Genomic DNA, 24,425 nt, shown 5'->3' with positions numbered 1-24,425 from the left:
GGTTGCAAAACGAAAATCCTTACAAATATTTGAAAGATTTTTATATGGTTTGTCTTAGCATGAAACCTCAAGGCGTAACTAAGGATAAAATCAAATTGTATGCTTTCCCTTTTTCCCTAGCAGACTCTGTTAGGGAGTGGTTATTTTATCTACCTCCTGGATCTATTACAACTTAGACTGATCTTTCCCGTTTGTTTCTCAACAGGTTTTTTCCAACATCGCGTACAGCTGAATTAAGAAGAGAGACCGTTGGGATAAGGCAAAAAGATATGGAGTCTTTTTACGACTATTGGGAGCAATTTAAGAAATTGTGTACAAGTTGCCCAGAACATGGTATAACAAAACAATCTCTACTCCAATACTTTTATGAAGGCTTAAATCCCATAGAGATTAATATGATAGATGCCGCTAGTGGAAGAGCATTGGTCAACATGACTCCCCAACAAGCAAGGAACTTGATATCCATGATGGCTACAAATACTCAACAATTTCGAGCCAATCCTGAACGCACTAGAAGGGTTCACCAGCTAAGTATTTCAACTTTAGAAGATAAAGTTGATTGACTTACTAATATCATGAATTCTCTTTTTGCAATAAAAATAGGACCAACCCGACTGTCTGGAATTTGTGCAACACCTAAACATACAACTGATGCATCCCTGGTTTGTGTGACAATACTATGGCCCATTTAGATACTGTGGGAAATTTCTTGGAACCGCTCCAAAGGCGATATGAACCCTATGCAAATACATATAACCCAAGATGAAAAGTCCATCCTAACTTGAGTTATGGGGCAAACCTGCAGTACAACCAGCCATACTAAAATCGGTTCCCATAATAGCTTCGAGTTTTACGTACCTCTTTAGAAATCATGGTTAATAAATTAGCAACTAATATGCTTGATTTTCAACAAAAAACTGAGGTGTCTATAAGAGAATTGACCGTCTCAATTGAGAAAATGAACTCACAAGAGAAGCTGCCGTCACAAACGGAACCTAATCTAAGACAGTGATGTTGCAAAGTGGAAAAGTACTAGAACCAATTTCTAATGGAAATCTTGGCCAAGATTTCGCCCAAGAAAAGCACGAGAATGATAAACAGGTCTGAACGAAACCTCCATTGCCTAAAATTCAACCTCCATTTCTAGAACGATTGAACCAATGTCGGAAAGGTAAAGAGGACAAAGAGATCCTCGAAACATTCAAAAATGTCGAGATCAACATATTACTGTTGGATGCCATCAAGCAAATTCCGCAATATGCCAAGTTCCTTAAAGAGCTCTGCACCAACAAGCGAAAATTAACTGGTAATGAAAGGGTAAGCATTGGTGAGAATGTATCAGCAATATTACAGCAGAAGATGCCAGTGAAATGCAAAGATAGGGGCATGTTTGCAATCCCATGCAAAATATGCCATTTAGGAATCAAAAAAACCATGTGTGATCTAGGGGCCTCCATAAATGTCATGCCCTTTTCTATTTATGAATCACTTAATGCGGGTTTTGTTACGAAAATAGGTGTTATCATTCAATTAGCAGACAGGTTTATTGTACATCCCGAAGGAGTCCTCAAGGATGTATTAGTGAAAGTCAATGGACTTATCTTTCCTGCGGACTTTTATGTGATAAAAATGGAGCGGATAAAGCTTCTGGCTCTTCAGACATCTTGTTGGGGCAACCTTTCCTTAATACTGCAAATACTAAGATCGACGTGCGTAGTAGAACTCTCATGATGGAGTTTGATAGGGAGATCGTGAAGTTTAACGTTTATGACGTTATTAGTCATCCGAGTGAAATCTTGAATGTAAATAGTATCGATATAATTGACTCATTAGTAGAAGAAACTTTTGAGTCACCTTATGAAGATAAACTTGAAACATTGTTTGATGATAATTTTGATTTAGGATCTATTTGTGAATCTGTTAATAAATTATTGGCTCCTATGGATACTAAACTTCTACCTTCTATTGTGCAGGCACCAGATCTAGAATTCAAACCGCTTACCAAGCATTTCAAATGTGCATTTTTGGAAAATGATGAGACCATTGCTGACTAAAAAGGGATTAACCCCCTGACAGGCACACATAAGATTTCTTGGAGGAAAATACGAAACCAAAGAAAAGAGGCACAAGGACGATTGAACCCAAATATGGTGGATGTAGTAAAAAAAGAGAATTTCCAAGCCCATACAAACGAAAGAATTCAGTTGGAACAGCCCTAATATTAGTTGAGGTGTCAAGCTAACGACGTTAAACAAGTGCTTGTTGAGAGACAACCCAATTTTTTTTCTTTTTCTTTTATTGTTTATTATTTATTATTTATTACTTTATTACTTTATTTTATTTTATTATTTATTACTTTATTTTATTTTATTATTTATTACTTTATTTTATTTTATTATTTATTATTTTATTTTGTTTGGTTATTAATAAATTTCTCTTCTTCTGTCTAGATAAACCGGCAAGGAAAAAACTCAGCAATTGGCATGCTTTCACCAACATCCTCTATTATATCTCTATTCCAAGTAAAAATAGTACATCCCTGCTTTATACTGACCCAAACCCTGCATCCAAACACCCACCTTACAACCAAACACCTTTTCTTCTACACCTTCAAACCCTAAACTTTTTCCCATTTTTCACCCAAACAACCCTCTAGCCGCCGTTCCATTTCTCCCTCACCCCCACCACTAATTTTTCCCACCACCATGGTTAGGACTAGAAGTCGTGCCGCTGCTTGTGCCGCTGCTGAACCCTCTTTCGCAGTTAACAGTCGTCAACGACAATTCTTGGCACCCCAACAAGTCTACTTAACTGACGAATACATCTCCCTCCTTCCTCTCTTCCACGCGACACCAAACCTTCTCCTCCTTGCAGCTATGCATAAACGACAATGACTACATGAGGAGTTTTTCTAAAACCTTTTTCTTTCACATATTTGTTTTCATTTTTCTTTCACATCGAGGACAATGTGTTTTAAGTAGGGGAGGCATTCCTCATTATTTCTGTCATTTTATTTGATGCTTTTACTGTTGTGTTACTGTTATTGCTGTCTTATGCTCGTTTCTACCCACATTTATTTTTTTAGAATATTTTGCCTCTTTTCATGCCTAAAATTTTAACCAAGAATTACCCACATTATGATTATTGTCTACTGAGTTAATTATGATTTTGTTAATTTGATTTTTGTCTCTATTGTTTTATTTTTATTAGGCTAAAATAATTATGACTAATAGAGTTAACCCTATCTTGCTTATAGTAAAATCGATTAAGTCTAAATACAAAGAGGATGCTTAATATAATTGCATGCTATAATTGTATTCATGACTATTAGGTGGTTGCTGAAACTTATTTTTGACACTTGATTGTTTTTCCTAGTCCTCCAAAATTAAAATTCTGTTTAATGACAATAATAAATTTTGATGTCTCCGTGGTTATGGGTGCAACTTAAAAACATGACTAGCTGAGTAACCGGGGTAGGGTGCTTGGGTTGTCATCCTACTTCACGTCAAAAGATTATGTGACGTGTTAGGTAAAACTCTGCTAACCAGAATTAAACAAAAAAAAATTTAAGAATGTGTTGGGCTGAGTAATCGAGGTGGGGTGCTTGGCTGTCATCTCTCTTCGCATCAAAAGGTTCAATATATTCTTAAGAAAATAAAACATATACATATAATAAATTTTTAGGAGTATGTTAGGCTGAGTAACCGGGGTAGGGTGCTTGGCTGTCATCTCTCTTCGCGTTAAAATGTTAAATATATTCTTAAAAAAAAGAGAGAAACGAAAAAAGATATATTAATAACAAAATTGCATTTGGGGACTAAGAGTGGAAACAAATAGGGTGTCTTACCTAATTTTCATGAAATAATCGAAGTTGATTTTGATTTTTGTGTGTATTAATTGAATAATTTTTCAATTTTACTTAAAGCAAGCTTAAGGTTCTCTTTATTTTCATATGCATTAAGCCTAATTTTTATAAACCTTTGGAGTGATATTTCTTTCATGGCAAAATCTAAATCTTACAGTGGATAGGAACCATACTTGAGGGCAAGCATGGGCTAAGTAGAGGGGAATTTAATAATACTCTAGAATGACATTTTTATGTATTAATTACATATTTATTTTGAGTATGATCCTACTAATTTGAGCTATTTATGGTTTTTTATCTTGCAGGGCCTAAATTGAAGGCAAAAGGAAATTTGGAGGCAAAAAGCGTGAATTTAAAGATAAAATGGGACAGCATGCGAAATAGGAAAGAAGTGGTGCCAAAAATGCAAAGTGTGGAAGACTTGGGTGCAAAGAAGAGATTTTACAAGCACAAGACTCTATTTAATTTTTAATTATATTAGGATAATTTTTAAAGATTATTATTTAGATTTAATTTTAGCTATTATCTTCATTTATCTTTAATTATCTTTATTTATTTGTATTTATCTTTTAGAATTTAATTAGAAATAGACTAGATTTCCAAGTACTATAAATAAGGGATGGTGTGACACAAATTTCACTCATCTTTTCTGTAAACACTCCCTCTCCCAAAAAAACTTAGCCTTTGTTTCTTTAATATTATTCAATAAAAATTCCATTTTCATTACGTTTATTTCTTTTTCCCAAAAAAACCTGAACTACTAAATTTATCTAGCCAAAGGTTGTCGAAATTCCCCAAAAAGCGTTCATGAGGCTTAAAATTTGCGCTTAACCTTCTCAACTAGTATTCATCATTTCTCTGCATTACGGGGTTGACGCTTCTGTCCATGCCCCTTCAAAGGTGATCTTTTCAACTTGTGCAAAGAACAGTCGCTTTGTATGTTTTGGAAAGGTTGCATAGTCGGTTCGTTAGCTTACTACGTCAGTGGTTGCTGAGCCAAGAGACAAAATGGCGTGGCAGTCGCCATTGAGAAGTGATGATCTAGTGTAAGACGGTCCCACAAAAGCGACGGTTGGCTAGAGTCAAGTTCCTCTAAATCGTAAGTCTAAATCTAAGTATAGCTGGTGGTCGTAGGCGTCCTCTTCCACAATAACTGGCTTATTCTATTTAAGAAGGATCACCTAAGAGCCTACGATTGAACCCAAGGCGGATCGAGACAACCGGAGGCTGAAATCTCTTCATGAAAAAACTTTCTTTCCTCAACTCTGTTTATCTCTACAATTTTAATTTTATTTTTTGAAATTTCAATTCAATCAAACTTTTAATTCTATTTTTTTATTTTTTTTCCTAGTTACGTAGGTTTTCTTGGGCACGACTCTGTCCGGGATATCAAGGAATGGGAACTTGTGCAAATCCAGTCCTTGAGGATTTGACTCTACTTCCCTTATACTATTATTTTCATTATTTTATAGGGATAGGATATTTTTGGTGCTTCCAACGACCGCATCAAATGTAATCAATAAAATTTTAATAAACCAATTTGTTTGAAAAATAAAAGTATATATTGACGAAATTACTACACTAAGGACACTAGATCTCAACAGTTCTAAACTAGATCTTGTTATAAACATAGTCGATCCAAACATAGATATTATCAAACAAAAAATGTTTTGAACAACTATTCTAAACAAATGTTGTTCTTCAAAAAGAGATTAGCACTCTGTTTAGTTCAACGTAATGACATAGTCATTACAACTCTATTTCGCGGGCCCACCACAAACAATTGTTTGGTTCAATGGAATGCCCTATTATGGGTTTATTCTATTATGGGTTTATTCTATTATGGGCTTATGCATGAAAATAGTGTAGTTCCTATTCTGTCTCCTCCCCACTAATTACTGATTCAGTGTTTGCCCTATTTCTATTTTACCCTTTTTCACCTAAAAAATGCTCTCACTCAGCCATACAGCCACTCCCTTGCTTCCTTCGACTTCGACCATACCACTCCTTCCATTCATCATAGCGTCCTTTAGGTAAACATTTTCTCCCTCTGTTCTTTTCATTTTCCTCTTTTTCATTTTTTCTGCCCTATTTCTTTGCTCTTTGCTCTTTTTCTTCTTTGCTTTTCTTTCTCTTAGTAGAGTTGTCATAGTTGAGGTTTTTATTTTCTTTTGCTTTGTCAATTTTTCGGGAGTGTTTAGGTTTATTTTAAACCGAGGTTTTGTAGGATTTCAATCCATTAATCTTTGATTTCTATTTAGAAGGCTAATTGGGTCTTATTTTAGCTTGGAGAAGGACATTTGTATTCGGGTTCTGGTAAGGGGAAAAGCCATGAGGGTATGATAAAGTTTGGTTTCAACCTAGTAAAAAGGAAAGCTAATCATCTTATGGAGGATTATCATGTGGCTAAGTTCATGCAGATTCAACTGCACGAGTTAGAACTTTTTGTTATCTACGATGGTCATTTGGAAGATACTATATCGTCCCACCTATAGAAGCATTTGTTTTCCAATATCCTAAAGGAGGTGGGATGTGCCATATCGTTTTCAAATGGTTCGATTTTATTATTTTTAAGACATCATATGCTTACATTTTCTCACTTATTATAGGAGGAGTTTTGGGTTGACCCCTCTAGAGCCATTTCCAAAGCTTATGAGAGAACATATCAGGCAATTCTTTCACTAAGCTCAGATTTGGGTCATGGTAGAAAGTGTAGGAGATTAACATGTTGTTCTTTCTAGAGGGGTCAGGCAATATAGATGATGATAGATCATGAACCCAACACTGAACGAGGCAACATTGAGAACATAGTTGGATTCGTCTCAAATATGTCAGGTCTTCTACTGCTTCCAATTTTTAGAAGTTAATTCTTTGAGCTCGTTCACATTTACTCATATAAGTTAATAACTCAACCAATGTTTTTGGTCATATTTGATAAGTGTGTTTAAGTGGTCTTACAGCTTCTAACACTTAATGCTTATATTTAGCTCTTAGTCTCTTTGCAATCATAGGGAGAGATCATCTCTGTTAGTTTTTTTAACCTTGTAGTAAACTATAATGTGTTTTGTCTTTACTCTTTCACATATCAATCACTTGTGAAGTTCTGCACTTTATTTTATGTTTTTTTTCCTTGTTGTATAACAACTTAATGGTCTCTTAAGGCATGTCTTTGTGTTGGTTATGAAGTACAAATGCATCAGGCATGTTAAAGTCACTACAAATTTGAAATGTCATGTTCCATTGCATTCAAAATCTTAGTCTTGCTGACCAAAAAGAAAACTGTCAGTAGCCATTATGTTTTATCATTTTTATTCTTATTTGTTAGGTATACATGATGAAGATACTAAGAAAGAAATCGATGTTTGAAAACTTCAGGTTTCTACTATTGAGTGGTATTAAGGTCTTAGTTGTAACAGTCCAATTGCAAAAAAGGACTAAATCGCATAAAGTGAAAAAGTCTTAAATTAATAGCTAAAGGTGTCAATTAGTTAGAGAACCAAAATTGGGGGATTTTAAAGGGAAATCATACCCCTAGAAATAGCATAGCCGGCCATGAAACAAGGAAATCAATTAGTCAAAGTGTTAGGTTTTGATGACATTAACAAATTGAGTAAAATAAAGAAAAGTTGTCATCTTTTATTTTCTTCTCCCATACACCACCGAAAATCAGCCATTGAAGGGGGTTTGAAAGCTCAAAATTTTTAGCTACTTAGTTGACTCAGAAGTAAGTGATTTTCATACCCTTTGTTGATGATTGTTGTATTTTTGAGACCCTTGAAGCATGAACTTTCAAATGAGGAATATATCTTGCAAAATGGTTGAAGGTATAGGGTTTTTCCATGAGAGAATTTAGGGTGTTTTCAAAAATTTTATGGAAGAATATGAGTCTTAGTTGTGTAATAGAAAACTTTTGTGAAAGGTGTTACCATGAAAACACCTAAAGGGACCATCTTGCACAAGTTGTAAAATAATTGATAAATGTGTGAAATAGAGAGAATTTGGGGTTCCTTAAGAGTAAAAAGAGTTCAGCTAGGCTTAAGATGTGAATAAATTCGATAAAAATCAATTTTCGAGCATAGGGGTAAAATGGTCATTTTGCCAAAGTCTAGGGGCAAAATGGTCATTTTACCAAAGATGTGAATTTTTAATTTCTTAATTTTATTTAGTGATTAAATGAGTGTATTTTACTATTTTAGATCAAGAATTTCCAAATCAAAACTTAGAACGGGGGAAAACCAAGCAAATTGACTAAACCGACTAGTTGCCACATTTAATAATTGGAGGTAAGTTGTATGTAAATAATACAACTACATTGCTAATGTATGTGTTGAATTGTATTTGAAATAATATAGCATGAATTGCTTGATTGTGGAATTGAGAAGGTATAATGATAATAGAGATAGTAAAGTTCCCTTTGAACCTAGGAAATAAGTCGGATATTCATGCCATGACATACGGGTTATTTTTGGCTAGTGTAAGACATGTCTGGGACATGTATCGGCCACATTATGAGAGCCAGTGTAAGACCATGTCTGGGAAATGGCATCGGCATCGAGACAAGAGCTAGTGTAAGACATTTCTAGGATATGCATCGGCCTCGAGACATAAGCCAGTGTAAGACATGTCTGGTACATGCATCAGCTATGAGATGATAGTCAGTGTAAAACTATGGCTGGGACATGGCATCGACTTGCGATGTGAGCTAGTGTAAGACCATGTCTAAGACATGGCAACGACACCTTACCCACGTCTGAGGCTTAATGAATATCCGGTAGTGTTCCAAATGGTTCAACGGTGAACGTTATGTTCTTAAGCTAATGAGGAAAGCATAACCGTGTTGTGAGTGGTACAGGTACCTAATTGGTACGTGTAAGACATGAGCTCATTGAACAATAAGTGACTAGTATGGATGGTAATGAGTAAGTTATGCCTATGTCTACCTTGGTATCATGAGCATGTGGATCATTGATAAAATGTTGTTGTTGTGTACTTACTTATATGCAACTTACTAAGCTTTTATGCTTACTCTCCTTTCCATTTCCTTGCAGTGCCGCCTAATTAGCTCAAGGATTCCAGAAGTCAGAGATATCGATCACACTATCAACCGAAGCATTCGATATAACTGGAATAATATTTTTAAATATGGCATATATAGTACTTAGACTTTATTATTTTGTGTCTTTGAGAATTGGCTGAATGTGTGGCTTGGGTTGGAAACCCTTCAATTTGTATTAAGCTATGAATGATAGTTAATATTCATTTTGAGTTTATGAAAGATGTATTCTCATGGTTGAATGAATGTCTATTATGGTTGATTTAGTTATAGGAGTTATACTTGTTTCGATATTGGCTGATATTTGTATAGAACTATATGTGTAAGGGTGGCAATGAGGCTTGGTAAATAGCCTTATGCTATTCACACGGGTAGGCACACGGGCGTGTGTTTAGACCGTGTGTGACACACGGTCTGCCCCATAGGCGTGTGGTCCGGCCGTGTGTCCCCTACACGTAAAAAATTTCAAATAAAGATGCATGGTAATAAACAAACGGGCAAAGACACGGTCGTATGTCTTAGTCGTATGGAGGACATGGCCTAGTACACGGGCGTGTGCCATGGCCGTATGTCATTTTGGGAATGCTGACGTCAGAAACAGAATACCCAGGTTTTTGTACACGGGTGTGTCCTGGCCGTGTGAGGAACACGAGCAATAAACACGGACGTGTGTTTGGCTGTGTGAAAACCCCTGTAAGTGTGAATTTGAAATTAATTTCACACGAGTAAAGGGTACAGGTGTGCCCCTAGGTGTGTAGGCCGTGTGAGTCATACGGGTCATTAGCACGACCGTGTCAAGTTGGTCACACGGGCGTGTGTTTTGTTTTAAGGACAAAAATTTTTATAGTTGGTTTAAGGACCCGGTATAGTCCCGAATAGTTTTCAACGGCTAATTTGAGGCTCGTAGGCCCATAATAAGAAGTTTAAAGTAGAAACTAAAAAAGTTTAATCAGGACCGAGTCTCGGAGACTTGAGATTGTTTGTATGCATGAGATCAAGTATAGGTAATGCCTCGAATCCACCCCGGCAAAGGTTACGGGTATGGGTTGTTACATTTAATGGTATCAGAGCTATGGTTTAGTCAGTTCTAAGACTAACCTAGCTAGAGTACGAATCTAGCTATACATGCCATAACTGTATATTGATAGTGTAATGATTTCTGACGATTATAAATTATGTTTTTATATAATAAATGGATCCTGATAGAGCCACGGCGGATGACGTGAAAAGTAACGCACCAGCTCCCCTTGAAGGGACCGCGCAAGTTGAGAGTGAGCCCGTAACTATGGGCCTAGGCAGAGGGGCTAGAGAAGCCTACCTCCGAATGATGGACTCTTGGTATACGGAGTTTGTTCGTATGAACCCGAACAATCCTCCTCCCCCACCTTCGCCGATTCCTCAGTATGCCCTGGTAGCTCCGCAAGGTGCGGACATGTTTAGAAGAGATAAGCCTCCAGTAGACAAGATTCAAAAACAAGGGGTCGAGGAATTCCGGGCTAGCGTAGTTGATGACTCGGAGAGAGTAGAATTTTGGCTAGAAAATACCCTTATGGTATTTGATGAGCTAACATGCAGACCTGAAGAGTGCGTGAAATACACAGTGTCACTTCTACGAGATTCGGCTTATCAGTGATGGAACACTCTTGTGTTCGTCGTATCGAGAGAGAGGATCACGTGGGAATTCTTCTAGGAGGAATTCCGGAAAAAGTATATTAGCCAAAGATTTATAAACCAAAAGAGGAAGGAATTCTTGGAGCTAAAGTAAGGTCGAATGTCAGTAGTGAAATATGAACGTGAGTTTGTGAGGCTTAGCAAGTATGCATAAGAGTGCGTATCTACGGAAGCCACCATGTGTAAAAGGTTTAAGGACGGCTTCAATGAATATATCCGAGTGTTTGTTGGTATTTTAAAGCTGTGGTAATTTGTAGCACTTGTTGAAAGGGCTTGTAAAGCCGAAGAGCTTATTAAAAAAAAAGGAAAACGGCTTTTGAGTCACCGAATTCAAAGAAAAGACAAATGGAGAAATCACATCTGTCCTCATCTAAAAGATCGAGAGTTTACTACCCGATCGAATGCTTCAGTGGAGTATTCGAATAGGAACAAGAACTGGCAGAACACAACTTCTAGAGCCCAAACCACTTCAGTCGTAAGTGTTGGTAGCACTCAACCAAATAGGCTAGAATCCTCACAATGTGGTAGGCATCATTTTGGCGAGTGCCGAGAGAATGAAAGGGGCTGTTTCAAGTGCGGATCATTGGAACATTTTATCCGTGATTGTCCCGAGTTGGATGAGAGAGAGAGAAAACAATATGTGAAAGCGAGTAGTGCCCCTTTGAGGGGTAGACCACAAAAGAACCCCGGAAGTGGGGCTAGCAGTAGAAGCATGCTAAGAGATGCTGTGGTGAGGTCCGAGGGCAGAGCGCCTGCAAGGACTTATGCTATTCGAGCTCAGGAAAAGGCAGAGTCTCCCGACGTGATCACGGGTACCTTTTCTATCCATGAAATACCTGTTGTTGCTTTAATTAACCCAGGATCTACTCATTCTTATATTTGTATGGATTTGATACCTCATATGAGTATGCTAGTAAAGTCCACTGAGTTTGTAATAAAAGTGTCCAATCCTATAGGCGGACAGGTATTAGTAGACCAAGTATGTAGAAATTGCCCTTTGACAATTAGAGGTCATTGTTTTCCGGCTAACTTGATGTTACTACCGTTTAATGAGTTTGTTGTAATCCTTGGAATGGATTGGTTGATTGCTCATAGTGTTGTAGTAGACTACGGGAAAAAGATAATCGAGTTGAAATGTGAAGACGGGAATGTTTTTCGAGTTGGACCAGAGGAGTCAGATAATCTACCTGTAATAATATCGTCTTTGACTACCGAGAAATATTTAAGGAAAGGATATGAGGCTTATCTAGCTTTTGTGTTGAATACTTAAGTGATTGAGTTGAAGATTGAATCGGTACCAGTGGTTGGTGAGTTTACAAACTTGTTTCCGGAAGAATTACCCAGATTGCCTCTGGTGAGGGAGATAGAATTCGGAATTAAGTTAGTCCCCGGTATGAAACCCATTTCTATTACTCCGTATAGAATGGCCCCGACAGAGTTGACAGAGTTGAAAGCACAGTTGTAAGAGTTAACGGACAAGGGCTTCGTGAACTGAGCTTTTCCCCATGAGGTGCTCCGATACTCTTTGTGAAGAAAAAAGATGGATCAATGAGGTTATGCATCGACTATAGACAGCTCAACAAGGTAACAGTGAAGAAAAAATATCCTTTTCCAAGGATCGATGATCTATTTGATCAGTTAAAAAGGGTCACTATATGTTCCAAGATCGATCTGAGGTCTGGCTACTATCAGCTAAGGGTTAAAGAGCAAGATGTGCTGAAGACTACATTTCAAACGAAATAAGGGCATTATGAGTTCCTTGTTATGCCTTTTGGGTTGACTAATGCCGCAGTAGTTTTTATGGATCTGATGAACCGCATTTTTAGGCGATATCTGGATAAATTTGTCGTCTTCTTTATCGATGACATACTGATTTATTCGCGTGATGAGAGTAAGCATGCGGAGCATCTAAGAGTTGTGTTGCAAACCTTGAGAGACAAGAAATTGTACGCCAAGTTTACTAAGAGTGAATTTTAGCTTAATGAGGTCGGGTTTCTCGGACACATTGTGTCGGGTGACAGGATTAGAGTTGACCCAAGCAAGATCTAGGCCATTGTAGAGTGGAAATCGCCGAGGAATGTGACTGAGGTCCGAAGCTTTTTGGGTTTAGCTAGATATTATAGACAGTTTGTAAATGAATTTTCTATGATAGCTACACCGATGACAACGCTGCTGCAAAAGGATGTCAAGTTTGAATGGACAGAAAAGTGCCAGCAGAGTTTCGAGGAATTAAAGGCTTTGTTGATCGAAGCCCCAGTATTAGTGCAACCGGAGTCGAGCAAGGAGTTTGTGGTATATAACGACGCCTCCTTGAATGGTTTGGGGTGCATGCTTATGCGGGTGCATGCTTATGCAAAAAGGTAAGGCCATAGCTTACGCTTCAAAACAGTTAAATCCACATGAGAAAATTTACACGACTTATAATTTAAAGTTGGCTACCATAGTATTCGCATTGAAAATTTAGAGACACCATCTATATAGCGAGACGTGTCGAGTGTTCACTGATCACAAGAGCCTTAAGTACTTGATGACTCAAAAGGAGTTGAACTTAAGGCAACGACGATGGTTAGAGCTAATAAAGGATTACGAGTTGATTATCGACTACGACCCGGGAAAAGCAAACGTGGTTGCCGATGCATTGAGTAAAAAATCATTATTTGCGTTGAGAGCAATGAATGTCAGTATGGCTTTGTCTAATGATGGTTCAGTTCTAGCAGAGTTGAGAGCTAGACCGACATTTCTACAAGAGATTTGCGAAGCTCAAAAAGTGGATAAGGAATTGCAAGCTAAGTTAGCTTAGTATGGGACAGAAAATGAGTCCAAGTTTTGTATTGGTACTGATGGATGTTTAATGTTTAAAGATAGAGTTTGTACCCAAGTGTAACACCCCTCGTGACCGACGCCGGTGTCGGACACGAGGGGTTAACGAGACAAATCCTCTTAAAGTACCGACCAATTTGGCATTTCTGGACAGGCTGGAAAACTGCGTCACCATCGCCTTAAAAATCATATCTCGAGTTCCAAAACTCGGAAACTGGTTTCGTAAATTTTCCCTGAATTTAGACTCATATACCCATCCATGGATTTATTTTTAGAATTTTTGGTTGGGCCAATTGGTACAGTTTATTAGTTAAAGTCACCCATGTTACAGGGATCGACTGCTCTGACCTCCGCGCGTTACAACTTGAATATCTTTCTGTACAGGGCTTTAATACTGGTGCCGTTTGTTTCTAATGAAACTAGACTCAAAATGGAATCTGTAAATATAAGGCATGACTCCTAATTCTTTCTGGATAATTTATGGTAAATTTTCAAAGTCGCGACAGGGGACCCAGAAATCGTTCTGGCCCTGTCTCACGAGAACTTTAATATTTCCCAGTATACTGCTCATATGGTCGTTTCGTTTCATCCATATAAAAATAGATTCATCAAGGATCAGTTCCATAATTTACTCACTATTTAATTCTACTTCTACTATTTTTAGTGATTTTTCAATCTCATCTCACTGCTGCTGTCCGCAACAGTTACTGCAGTAGACTATGCCAATTTCATGAATTTTTCCTTGGCCTTAATCATCCATCATACATGACACAATTTATGGCCACCTTAACAAAATTTGAGTTTCTAAGACTCGTGGCTATAGGTTCTAGCATCCCACTCGACGACCACATAGGCCATTTTCACATGGCTTAAAGTTTACAACCCACAATTCGACAAAATATAATAGCCTATACATGCCAAATGTTCTTCAACAACAAAAACAATACCACAAGATTTCAGCGGTGTGATGACTTCAACGACGGTTCGAGCACGCAACAATACGAGTCCAAGAGACCTAAAATGGGTGACAAGAAAAACACCGAGTGAGTTTACAACTCAGTAAGTCATAAGCATTCATCAATCCATCGATAAAGTTACTACTACATGTACAACAAATGAGGCTAGGTACTCGTCCATATCGAATCTATACCATAATACCTCGGACCTTTCAGTCCAATCTCATACCAATTCATACATCCACATTTCATATTCTACACAACAAGATAATCAAGCATTTTACACATTAACTCAATTTCCAGCACAACCATACAATTTCAATCATCACATAGATTTAAGGCTTACCAAATTCAACCCCAAGCATGAACGTATTCTCTATTCGTCATTGAGCTCGAGGTACTTACCCGATCCGCTGTCCATACTCAATTCAATGGAGACACACCTCCATTTATATAGAATTCGCACACACAGTGCTTACTACTCGATTTCGCACACTTAGTGCCACGTAATTTAAGCTCGCACACACAAGTGCCATACCCTCGAGCTCGCACACCCAAAGGTCAGTATTTTTTCCAGCTTGCACACTTAGTGCCAAATATTTCCAACACGCACACTTAGTGCCATATATTTCCAGCACGCACACTTAGTGCCAATCTCGACACCATACACCCGTATTGCCCAAGACACATAGTGCCGAAAGCAAACTTTCTACACATTCCACTATTTCTTTTACATTCAACAATTATCCTCATTCCATACACATACAATTTCATTTATACATATATATATAGCATTCCATTAAACACAATTGCATAGATTTTCCAATCATTTAAGCAATATCAAATATATGAGCTTAATGACTTACCTCGGATGTTGTCGAACGTCTTCAACGGCTATTCAATTACTTTTTCCTTTCCTTTATCGGATCTAGTTCCCCTTTGCTCTTGAGCTTAATATTAACAAATAAATTGATTCAATCATTTTGAATATCAAAGGGGAAATTCAAGGTACTTAGCCCTTATATATTAGGCATTAGAGTCATATATGTATGCAATCATGAATCAAATTCCACATATTAGCCCATATTTTCCTTTAGCCGATTTTTCTAAGTCAAGATTAAGCCACCAATATGCTCACTTATGGCCAAATACACGAAATCACCCATCTATGCATTCAATCATGTGGCCGAATGTGCATGTTCCAATATAACACCATTTCCATTTCGTTTAACACTTACATTTACCACATATCAATTTAGAGACTCTACTAACCCATCATACATCCGCAATAGTCTATAGCTCTTTCGCCACTCCTTTCACAACATAATAAAACTTAATTTCAAAATCATTAGTGAGCATTTTATTTAGGCATGTACATCTACAACCGAATTCATCATATAAACATCTTTGAATTCACTCAAACATTCTCAATACAACACATTGCCCACTAGCAATTAGTTCATCAAACCAACATTTGACCCTATTTCCTTTAACACCATTGCATTCGGCAATGACCACATCATTTAACCAACTAAATAATAAACCACAACATTTAAATTCATCTTATTCTTCTCCCATTTGACCGAATGAATATCAAATGCAACTCAACTAACAACAACATTTTTTTTTCTTTCTAAAATGTATATACACTCTTACGACCATGAATCCTACTCATCCAAGCATCAATTAAGCTACTTAACAAGTAATTAACATCCCAAAGAAACTTATCAAAATGACACTAATTTAGCACTTGCCGAATGGATATTGAGCTATGGACTCATGAAATTAAACCATAGGTCAACTAAGCTATGTACTTATCCATTTAGTCTCATAGTCAATTAAAAAGAAAAATCACCATGCATACCTTAGACTAGGATAGCCATGGCCGAAATACCTTAGTTTCTCCTCTTCAAATTTCAACTTTTTTTTTTTTGGTTTTCTTTGCTCAATTCACGGCAATGGGGAAAGGATGAGCATTCTTTTTTTTTTTTTTTCTTTTTCTTTCTTTACTAACATTATTTTATCTCCAATGACCCATTCCTTATTACAAAAATCTAATTAAACATATATATTGCCCATCAATATCCTATCTTGGCCGGCCACCATTAATAAATTGGGCAATTTGACATGCAAGTCCACCTTTGTGTTAACATGCACTAATAAGCCATTTAAAATTAGCCTATCATATTTCACCATGTCTCACATTGATCCCTATTTAATAATTTCTCATACAATTGGTAAAATTAGAGAATGAAACTTCCACATGTGCATGTACACACACAATAAGCATAGAATATAACAATTAATTATTTTTATGACTCGGTTTTGTGGTCCCGAAACCACTTTCCGACTAGGGTCAATTTTGGGCTGTCACACCAAGGACAATGAGCTTATTCAGAAGATTCTTCGAAAGGCACATAGCGGTTGTTTGTTCGTCCACCCGAGTAGTGTGGAAATATACAACGACTTTAAGAAAATGTATTAGTGGTCGGGAATGAAAAGAGACATTTCAAAGTTTGTGTCTAAGTGCTTAGTGTGTCAGTAAGTAAAAGCTGAACACCAAGTGCCTTCGGGTCTACTTCAGCCTATCATGGTCCCCGAGTGGAAGTGAAATCGGATCATTATGGATTTTGTGACAGGTTTGACGGCAACCCCGAAGAAAAATGATACTATTTAAGTTATATGGATAGGCTAACGAAGTCGGCACACTTCATATTTGTGCATATCGATTACTCCCTTGAGAGATTAGTCGACTTGTACATTTTTGAGATCGTGAGACTGCATGAGGTGCCCATATCGATCATTTCAGACAGAGACCCGAGATTTACCTTGAGGTTTTGGAAGAAGTTACAAGAGGCATTGGGAACCAAGTTGAGCTTTAGTACGGTATTTTACCCACAAACCAACAGACAGTCAGAGAGAGTGATTCAGATTTTAGAAGATATGTTGCGGTGTTGTGTTCTTGAGTTTTAAGGAAGTTGGGAAAGATACTTACCATTGGTTGAATTTGCCTACAATAACAATTATCAGACAAGTCTGAAAATGGTGCCTTATGAGGCTTTGTATGGGCGATAGTGTCGAACGCCCTTATACTAGACTGGGCTAAGAGAGAGTCAGATTCACAGGATCGATTTAGTTAAGGAGACTGAAGAGAAATTTAGAGTAATTCGTAACTGCTTGAAGGCCACCTCGAATAGACAGATTTGACATGAAAGGAAATTAAATTTCAAGTCGGAGATAAGGTATTTTTGAAAGTGTCCTCGTAGAGGAAAGTCCTCATATTTGGTAGAAAAGGCAAGTTGAGTCCTCGTTTTATAGGGCCTTATGAAGTTATTGAGAGAGTAGGATCGGTTGCCTACCGATTAGATTTGCCACCGGAATTGAAAAAGATTCACTATGTATTTTATGTGTCCATGTTACGTTGATATAGATCAGACCCTTTGCATATGATTGAGCCGACAAAGGTTGAGATTCATCCGGACATGATTTATGGTGAAGAGCCAGTCAAGATTTTAGCTCGGGAAGTCAAACAATTGAGAAATAAGAGTATAGCACTTGTGAAAGTTTTGTGGCATAGACATGGAGTCAAGGAAGCCACATGGGAACCCGAGGAGACTATTAGAGATCAATACCCGCACTTATTCACCGGTAGGGTTTTCTAGGACGAAAATCCCTAGGGGGAAGAATGTAACAGCCCGATTTTAGAGCTAGTCGGAATTGTGGTCTTGGGACCACAAATCCGAATTTGGAGAAATTATTTTATTATTATTTTGAAGTCATAACATTTTTATAATAGTACATGAAAAATTTGGTGAGTTAATTTTGACGTTTGTGAGCCCAATTGCAAAAAAAAGACTAAATCGCATAAAGTGAAAAAGTCCTAAATTAATAGCTAAAGGTGTCAATTAGTTAGAGAACCAAAATTGGGGGATTTTAAAGGGTAATTAGACCCTTAGAAATAGCATAGCTGGCCATGAGACAAGGAAATCAATTAGTCAAAGTGTTAGGTTTTGATGACATTAGCAAATTGAGTAAAATAAAGAAAAGTTGTCATCTTTTCTTTTCTTCTCCCATATACCACCGAAAATCAGCCATTGAAGGGGGTTTGAAATCTCACAATTTTCAGCTACTTAGTTGACTCAAAAGTAAATGATTTCCACACCCTTTGTTTATGATTTTTGCATTTTTTGAGACCCTTGAAGCATGAGCTTTCAAATGAAAGGTATATCTTGAAAAATGGTTGAAGGTATAGGGTTTTTCCATGAGAGCATTTAGGGTGTTTTCTAAAATTTTATGGAAGAATATGAGTCTTACTTGTGTAATAGAAAAGTTTTGTGAAAGGTGTTACCATGAAAACACCTAAAGGGACCATCTTGCACAAGTTGTAAAATAGGGGTAAAATGGTCATTTTGCCAAAGTCTAGGGGCAAAATAGTCATTTTATCGAACATGTGAATTTTTGATTTCTTAATTTTATTTAGTGATTAAAAGAGTTTATTTTACTATTTTAGATCAAGAATTGCTAAATCCAAACCTAGACCGGGGGAAAACTAAGCAAATTGACTAGACCGACTAGTTGCCATATCTTGTAATTCGAGGTAAGTTGTATATAAATAGTACAACTACATTGCTAATGTATGTGTTGAATTGTATTTGAAATAATATAGCATGAATTGCTTGATTGTGGAATTGAGAAGGTATGATGATAATAGAGATAGTAAAGTTCCCTTTGAACCTAGAAAATAAGTCGGATATTCATGCCATGACATACGGGTTATTTTTTGCTAGTGTAAGACATGTCTGGGACATACATCGGCCATATGATGAGAGCCAGTGTAAAACCATGCTGGGACATGGCATCGGCATCGAGACGAGAGCTAGTGTAAGACATTTCTAGGATATGCATCGACCTCAAGACTTAAGCCAGTGTAAGACATGTCTGGTACATGCATCGACTACGAGATGATGGTCAGTGTAAGACTATGGCTGGGACATGGCATTGACTTGCAATGTGAGCCAGTGTAAGACCATGTCTAAGACATGGCATCGACATCTTACCCACGTCTGAGGCTTAATGAATATCCGGTAGTGTTCCAAATGGTTCAATGGTGAACATTATGTTCTTAAGCTAATGAGGAAAGTATAATCGTGTTGTGAGTGGTACAGGTACCTAATTGGTACGTGTGATGTAATATCCTGAATTAGGGCTTAATCGGAATAGTGGTTTCGTGACCACAAATTCGAGATAGAAATAATTATTTTACAATGATTTTGATGTTTATGATATGATTGCATGATTGTGTGAAAATTTCGTGATGAAATTCTATGCCTAAAGTGCTTAAATTGAAAGTAGGGACTAAATCGAATAAGTTGCAAAACTTGCATTCTAGAAGTTTTTAGTATGAAATTGTTTTGGAATATTAATGAGGAGGTCTTAAATAGAAATTTGACCAATTTTAAGTTCATGGACAAAATTAGGACATGGAAGGAATTTTTGGAAAGTTTAGTAGTAAGGGTATTTTGGTCATTTAGTTATTAAAATGAATTAAAAACAAAATTAAAAGCCAATTTTGTCCATCTTCTTCATTAGGCCGAAATTTCAAGGGTTCTCCATAGCTAGGGTTTGTTTCAAGCTTCCAAGCTCCATAGTAAGTGATTCCAAGCCCGCTTTTAATGTTCTTTACGTTTTGGAATCCGGAAGCTCGATTAAGCTTATGCTAGCAATAATTCAACCTAGGGTTTATATTTGGAAAAATACCCATAGGTGAAATTTGTGTATTTTGATGTTTTATGATAGAATATGGGGTTTTAAATTATGTTAGACAACTTGTGCTACTCGGTTTTAGTGAAAACGAGTAAAAGGGCTTAATCGGCAAAAATACCCAATAGTCACAAGTATATGTTAGAGAGAGAATTTGATGTTGCCATAGAAGGGAAAAGTGATCAGCATGTTATAAAACATAAGAATAAGGAATAAAGTTTAATTCCCGAGCCTAGGGGCAAAAGTGTAATTATGCAAAAGTTTAGGGGTAAAAGTGTAATTTTTTTTAAGGTTCGTATTAAATGCTGTTTTGATAAATGTATGTATTAAATAAGATTAATTTGGTATTATAGATCAAGAAAAATGAGATTCAAGTCGTGATCGAGGAAAAGAAAAGATTGTGGACTAAATTGCAAAATCTTTATATTTTGGTACCAAGGTAAGTTCATGTGTAAATAATGTAGCATAATTGTTATTTTTAAGTTATTGATGTTAATTATATGATATGCTGATTTTTTATCGTGAAATATTATGCTTTGTGGTTAATGTTGAGTAATATGCAAATTATGTTTACTACTTGATAAATATGAATTGCTACCGAATATCGGTTCTGATATTCCATGGAAGACGGCAAATGTGAGATCGAGGGAAAAAACCCGTTTGAACCTTAGGAATAGATTAGGATACAAGTGACATGTCACTAGGATGGTTGAGCATCCGAACTCGTTGAGTTGAGTCCGAGTTCACTTATGGATGCAAATGTCCGAACTCGTTGAGTTGAGTCCGAGTTCGTGAGATGTAACTAGGCATCCGAACTCGTTGAGTTGAGTCCGAGCTCATTTATGAATGCAAACACCCGAGCTCGTTGAGTTGAGTCCGAGTTTACTTAGGGGCGGGTTACATGATTTCTTGATTACATATGTGGCACTTATGTGCAAATTATCCATGTATCCGAGTTATATTCCGATGCGTTCAACGGGTGAAATTTCTAGTTTAATGGAAGAGCACTTAAGATATAAGTGACATTTTGGGTAAGTGTTGTGAAATGGACACTTTGGACAGGTATGTTCTTAACCCTCGGGTTGAAAATAGATACAACAACGATAAGGTGGTAAGATGATGAATGATGTTTAAAGATGTGATATATGTTTTGGTGGTACCATGCTAAAGTTGTTTGGTATATTTGTATTGTTATGTTACTTGTTATTTACATATGAACTTACTAAGCATTTATGCTTACTCCTTCCTTTTCATTCACTGTAGTTTTGAACAAGCCGGCTCGGAATCGGACAGTCGAAAGTTCGATCACACTATCCAAAGGATTTTATCTTGGTAAATGGCTTGTACAACTACTTAAGTATGGCATGTATAGCAATATACCTATTTTGTGTAAATAATTTTATGATATGGCCATGTTTGGTTGAGAAAATGTTTGATATTGATAAGTCATGGTGATGGCTAATTTAGATCATGTTTGATATCATGGAAGTTTAACAGTTATCTAGTTCATAAAAATTCATGGAAAGATGAAACTTGCCTTAAAATGAATATTGCTGCAGCAATGACATGAATTTGAAAAATCACTAAAAATAGTATAAATAGAACTAAATGATGAGTAAGTTATGAAATTGAATCTTAATGAGTCTATTTTCATATGGATTGAACAAAACAGGAATATAAATTATATTTTATGAGATATTTAAACTTTTACAAAACAGGGCCAGAGTGATTTCTGGATCCCCTGTTCTGACTTTAAAAATTCATAATAAATTTTACTAAAATAATTAGAAGTTTTTATTTATATTTACAGATTCCTTATTGAGTCTAGTTTTAATAGAAGCAAACCTAATAGTCATCGAAATTTTGTATAGAGATATATCTGATTCGTAATACACAGAGGTCAGAGCAGTCAAACCCTAAAACAGGGGATACTTTAATTAATAAACTGTACTAATTGGCCCAATAAAAAATTCTAGAAAAAAATTAGTAAATAGATATATGAGTCTAGATTCAGGGAAAATTTACGGATCTTGATTTCGAGTTTCGTAACTCGGGATATGATTTTTCTTGTAACTGTGACGCGAGTAGCTAGAAAGCTGTGAATGTAGAAACAAATGATTTAAAGTTCTTAAATTGATAAATTATGTTCGGTAACCCCTCAAGCTCGACTCCGGTGATGGTCTCGGGCGTGGGGGCGTTACATGTGAGACATGAGCTCATTGAACAATAAGTGACTAGTATGGATGGTAATGAGTAAGTTATGCCTATGTCTACCTTGGTATCATGAGCATGTGGATCATTGATAAAATGTTGTTGTTGAGTACTTACTTATATGCAACTTACTAAGCTTTTGTGCTTACTCCCTTTCCTTTCCATTTCCTTGCAGTGTCGCCTAATTAGCTCAAGGATTCTAGAAGTCAGAGATATCGATCACACTATCAACCGAAGCATTCGGTATAGTTGGATTTATATTTTTGAATATGGCATGTATAGGACTTAGACTTTATTATTTTGTGTCTTTGAGAATTGGCCAAATGTGTTGGCTTGGGTTGGAAACCCTTTAATTTGTATTAAGCTATGAATGATAGTTAATATTCATTTTGAGTTTGTGAAAGATGTATTCTCATGGTTGAATGAATGTCTATTATGGTTGATTTAGTTATAAGAGTTATACTTGTTTCGATATTGGTTGATATTTGTCTGGAACTATATGTGTAAGGGTGGCAATGAGGCTTGGTAAATAGCCTTATGCTGTCCACACGGGTAGGCACACGGGCGTGTGTCTAGGCCATGTGTGACACACGACCTGCCCTAAGAGCGTGTGGTCCAGCCGTGTGTCCCCTACACGTAAAAAATTTCAAGTCAAGATGCATGGTAATAAATACACGGGCAGAGACACGGCCGTGTGTCTCAGTCGTGTGGAGGACACGGCCTAGTACATGGGCGTGTGCCATGGCCGTGTGTCATTTTGGGAATGCTGAGATCAGAAATAGAATACCCAGGTTTTTGCACACGGGATAACACATGAGTGTGTCCTGCCCGTGAGAGGGACACGGGCCATAAACACGAGCGTATGTCTGGCCGTGTGAAAACCCCTGGAGGTTTGAATTTGAAATTAATATCACACGAGTAAAGGGCACGGATGTGTCCCTAGGTTTGTAGGCCGTGTGAGTCACACGGGTCATTAGCACGATTGTGTCAAGTTGGTCACACGGGCGTGTACCCTGTTTTAAGGACAAAAATTTTTATAGTTGGTTTAAGGACTCGGTATAGTCCCGAATAGTTTTCAATGGTCAATTTGAGGCTCAGAGGCCCATAATAAGAAGTTTAAAGTAGAAATTGAAAGGTTTTAATCGGGAACGAGTCTCAGAGACTTGAGATTGTTTGTATGCATGAGATCAAGTATAGGTAATGCCTCGTACTCCGCCCCAGCGAAGGTTACGGGTATGGGGTGTAACATTTTTTCTAATTTGGTTGATTTATACGCATCATATTCCTTGTGTAAAATACAACCTTGCGTTTCTAATTTTCTAAAATGATGAGATTGTTAAATTTATTGTTTGTGCATACTATAATGGACAACTAGTAGTTTCATGTGCTTTCGATGACAAGAGCCTTAAATCGCATCTACGATCAAATCCTGACATTCAATGGACCAACATAGATAACAGTACAAATATTTTAATTCTTACAAGTGATGGTCTTTGGAAGTTAAAACACTTTACTTTGATGTCTCCTTATTGAGCTGGAAATAGTTTTATAGGAGTTATTTTTCCTTTTGCTTATGCTTAATCCAGGTGATGAGTAATCAAGAGGCTGTTGATATTGCAAAAAATTTTAAAGACTCACAGAAGGCTTTGAAAGAACTAATTGTGAAAGCAATTAAAAGAGACAGTAAAGATGACATATCTTATGTTGTTGTTAGATTTAGAGGATAGAATTGTTTAGATGAGATTTGCAGTATATACTTGAAATAAGAGTTTGTTTACACAAGTTCAATTTGTGAATCTAACCAACATGAAAATGCATACCAAGCACTATGGGGATTAAGGGTTGCACTTCACAAAAAGAACAAAATATAGGATTATCACCCATATAAATTCGTTTTTATCGATTAGGTTTAGATGTTTGATATTGTTTGATTTCTTTATGAAGGTGATTAGGAATTGAATGTATATTGTTATGTTGTGTATAGATGAAGTTGGCTTTGATAATTGGAGTTTTGGGACTTGTAAGAATGGTTGTAGCCAAAATGCAAAAAAAATACAATAAAAAATAACGAATTAGTTATTTTTCTTTG

General features: G+C 36.8%; 1 pseudogene; it reads left to right on the top strand.

Moving 5' to 3' along the window:
• The first annotated feature begins 1,011 nt into the window (after positions 1-1,011).
• Positions 1,012-24,063, top strand: LOC108477683 (probable protein phosphatase 2C 9; annotated as a pseudogene).
• The last annotated feature ends 362 nt before the right edge of the window (positions 24,064-24,425 follow it).

This window comes from Gossypium arboreum, chromosome 12, assembly GCF_025698485.1.
Source record: "Gossypium arboreum isolate Shixiya-1 chromosome 12, ASM2569848v2, whole genome shotgun sequence".
Lineage (NCBI taxonomy): Eukaryota > Viridiplantae > Streptophyta > Magnoliopsida > Malvales > Malvaceae > Gossypium > Gossypium arboreum.
The sequence above is the reverse complement of the archived record's forward strand: the minus strand, read 5'-3'. Positions and strand labels throughout refer to the sequence as shown.